The sequence below is a fragment of the Sorex araneus genome, chromosome 4 (assembly GCF_027595985.1).
Source record: "Sorex araneus isolate mSorAra2 chromosome 4, mSorAra2.pri, whole genome shotgun sequence".
NCBI lineage: Eukaryota > Metazoa > Chordata > Mammalia > Eulipotyphla > Soricidae > Sorex > Sorex araneus.
This window is the reverse complement of record NC_073305.1, coordinates 157,846,094-157,850,258: the sequence shown is the minus strand read 5'-3', so window position 1 is coordinate 157,850,258 and position 4,165 is coordinate 157,846,094. Positions and strand designations below refer to the sequence as shown.

Sequence of the window (4,165 nt, the reverse complement as noted above, 5' to 3'; positions counted from 1 at the left end):
CATATTATATTTTTAAAGCTTAAACCATTTTTCCTCCTCCACTGTCATCAATTTAATGAAAGCTCATCTATTACCTTGACTCTAATATTTTGCTTTAATTTGTGAAAAATATTTTTAACTTTGGTACAACTGACTCCAGGTCTCCCACAACCACTTTCTTTTTTTTTTTCTTTTACAGAAATATTCTTACATTTATTGGTCAGTAAATGTTTCAAGAAATGACAAATTTAAGTTTTAATTGGAAATATGACAATTTGGGCAGTGATTTTGTTTATTCATTCATAAGTAAAAGAACAAAATAAAAGCATAAATATTAGAGTTGGAAAGGGTGGTGAAAATCATTAATGTGGTTCACCTATTCTATTTTATTATTTTTTTAAGATTTATTTATTTTTTAATTAGTGAATCACCGTGAGGCTACAGTTACAGATTTACACATTTTCATGCTTGTGTTTCCCTCATACAATGTTTGAAAACCTATCCCTCCACCAGTGCCCATTCTCCATCACCAATTAACCCAGTATCCCTCCCACCCCCCAATCTCATCTCCCCCCACCCCACCCTGCCTCTGTGGCAGGGTATTCCCTTTTGTTCTCTCTCTCTCTCCTTTTGGGTGTTGTGGTTTGCAATAGGGGTATTTGAGTGGCCATCGTGTTCAGTCGCTAGTCTACTTTCAGCATGCATCTCCCTTCCTGCGCGTGGTCTCCAGCCAGATTTTACTTGGTGTTCCCTTCTCTATCTGAGCTGCCTTTTCCCCCAGCATGTGAGACTAGCTTCCAAGCCATGGAGCGAAACTCCTGGTACTTATTTCTACTATTCTTGGGTCTCCTACTCTGTTATTTTATATTCTCCTACTCTGTTATTTTATATTCCACAGATGAGTGCAATCTTTCTATGTCTCTCTCTTTCTGACTCATTTCACTTAGCATGATACTTTCCATGTTGATCCACTTATATGCAAAGTTCATGACTTCATTTTTTCTAACAGCTGCATAGTATTCCATTGTATAGATGTACCAAAGTTTCTTTAACCAGTCATCTGTTTTAGGGCACTCGAGTTTTTTCCAGACTCTGGCTATTGTTAACAGTGCTGCGATGAACATATAAGTGCAAATGTCATTTCAACTATACTTTTTTGCTTCTCTGGGATATGTTCCCAGAAGTGGTATTGCTGGGTCAAATAGGAGCTCATTTTCAATTTTTTGAGAAGCGTCCATATTGTTTTCCAGAAGGGCTGAACCAGTCATCATTCCCACCAGTAGTGTAGAAGGGTCCCTTTCTCCCCACATCCTCTCCAAGAGAAGTTGCTTTTGTTCTTTTGGATGTGTGCCATTCTCTGTGGTGTGAGGTGGTATCTCATGGTTGTTTTGATCTGCATCTCCCTGATGAGTAGTGATGTAGAGCATTTTTTCCTGTGTCTTTTGGCCATTCGTATCTCTTCCTTGGGAAAGTTTCTGTTCATTTCTTCACCCCATTTTCTGATGGGGTTGGATGTTTTCTTCTTGTAGAGTTCAACCAGTGCCTTATATACCCTTGATATCAACCCCTTATTGGGTGGGTATTGGGTGAATATCCTTTCCCATTCTGCAGATTGTCTTTGTATTCTGGTCACTGTATCTTTTTCGGTGCAGAAGCTTCTTAGTTTAATGTAGTCCCATTTGTTTATCTCTGTTTACACTTGGTTGATCAGTTCTGTGTCATCTTTGAAGATATCTTTAGCTTCAATATCGTGGAGGGTTTTGCCGACTTTGTCTTCAATGTACCTTATGGTTTGTGGTCTGATGTTGAGGTATTTAATCCATTTTGATCTGACTTTTGTGCATGGTGTCAGGTCGAGGTCTAAGCCCATTCTTTTGCATGTGGTTGTCCAGCTGTGCCAGCACATTTTGTTAAAGAGGCTTTCCTTGCTCCACTTCACATTTCTTGCTCCCTTATAAAAGATTAGATGATCATACATTTGGGGTTGTGTGTAGGGATATTTCACCCTGTTCCATTGGTCTGCGTCTCTGCCTTTGTTCCAGTACCATGCTGTTTTAATTGTTACTGCTTTGTAGTAAAGTTTAAGGTTGGGGAGGGTGATGCCTCCCATTGTCTGTGGGGGTCCCGTCCTGTCCAGCAGGGAGGACCCTTCGGGGCTAAGGTGGGTACGCAGCCGAATGAACAGATGCAGAGCCAGAAGGAGGAGGAGGAGGAGGAGGAGAGAGAAAGAGTTTATTCTATGGCAGTTACAGTATTTATACCTCTCTGCTGGGAGGAGGTGGTATGGTATGCATGCCGGGACCCCCAATACAAACAGTAGTAAAATGCAGGGTGTTGCATGGGCATCAGCTAGTGATAAACAAATGGTGATAAGATAAGATCAGTAAGATCTGGAGTGGCAACCTTGCTACAGGAATCTAAGTAAGCTTCTGTTTGATCAGAAGATAAGAGCCAAGCTCTGTAAAATGGCTCCCTACAATTGTCTCTTTCCCAAAAATTGTTGTAGCAATCTGACCCACAACTACTTTCTTACACTTAGAATTAAAAGCATCCCAGAAGAGCTAAGATCATATAAAATACATAAAGAGATTGGACAGCATATAAATGAATTCTGATGAAACAATTCTTAGCTGAGTTATTTGTGCTTCGTAAAACACTTACTTGTTTTGGGTACATGTAACAACCAATCTCCACCAGAATGGGTCTGTAAGTGACAAGTTTCAGACCCCATGCCACTGAAAGATCAAATTAATAAGGAGACACAGTGATGGGTCAAGAATAGCCTTTATTGGCAACAAGCAAGGGTATTGGAAGATGGCCCAATCATGTGGTAATGCCCATCCCTAGTCCCCCAATATTATTCCCGCAGCACCACAAGAAGATGTTTTAATGAAGAAGAGAACAGAGAATTATGGGAAATCTGATGATAAAAAGGGTGAGTTACAGAACAGTGGGCTCCATAACAAACAATAAATTCTTTTGTGGACTGGTTCCCTAGGTAAATTTTATCTCAAAGGGTTATGTATTAAGGTGAATGACAACATAAAGACAACTGGCCTTATATTTATGAGGGTTTTTTGTTTGTTTTCGGCTTTGGTGTACGTGGGGGGGGCAGTCATACTCAGCAATGTCAAGGGCTACTCCTGGCTCTGTACTCAGAAATTACTCCAGGAGGTGCTCAGAGGACCATATTGGATGCCAGAAATGGAACCCAAACATCCGACCCACTGTATTATATATAGCTCAGGCCCTTCTTAAAAGATTTTCAAGGAAAGTTTGCTGTTCATAACTCTTTTGGGCAGATCTCAGTTCCACTACTACTTGAGAGCAGCTGGCCATTTGAAAGGTATTTGCTCTTCGGAACTTTTATTACTCCTCCCTCTACCTATAGCTCATCAGGTTCCTTATCTGGGAGAACTTACCGAAACCTGATAAATAGATCCTGCTTGGGTTGCATTACATAACAAATGGCTCTAAATTATCTGTTAATAGACCAATAAAGATTATATGCTCTAACTGCCTTTGTTTAATGTAATTAGCAAACTCCTTGGTAATAGTAGATATATAACAGATGAGCCAGGCAGAATGGCTCTCGAAAAGAAGGACAGAGAAAAGAGGGGCCTCTCTGCCATCAGTGCAAAGAAGAATGGCGAGAAGGGACACTTGGCTATCAACAAGTCAGTGACCCAAGAGTACACGATCAGCATCCACAAGTGCACCCATGGAGTGGGTTTTAAGAAGCATGCACCGAGGGCACTTAAAGAGATCCGGAAGTTCACTGTAAAGGAGATGGGAATTCCCTGATGTGCACACTGACATGGGTCTCAACAAAGCTATATGGGCCAAAGGAATATGGAACATTCCATACCAAATCCATGTACATTTTTCCAGTAAGCATACCAAGGATGAGGATTCATCCAACTTCATACATTGGTTACGATTGTGCCCGTCACCACTTCCAAAATTCTGCAGTGAATGTGGGTGAGAACTAAACTGATGACTTGACAAAATTATAAAATTTTTTAAAAAGAATCAACCAGAACACACATCAACTACAAAAATAATGAGTAAAACTGATCTGTATGATTTGTTTGATTGTATGAGAACATTAGTTTATAATTTGGAAAAATATTTTATTTGTTTTAATGTAGGAGTACTGCTATTTACACAGCCATCGATTAAGCTG

The 4,165-nt window shown here is 40.1% G+C and overlaps 1 pseudogene; it reads left to right on the top strand.

Moving 5' to 3' along the window:
* The first annotated feature begins 3,564 nt into the window (after positions 1-3,564).
* On the top strand, positions 3,565-3,954 carry LOC101553607 (60S ribosomal protein L31-like; annotated as a pseudogene).
* Positions 3,955-4,165: the final 211 nt, after the last annotated feature.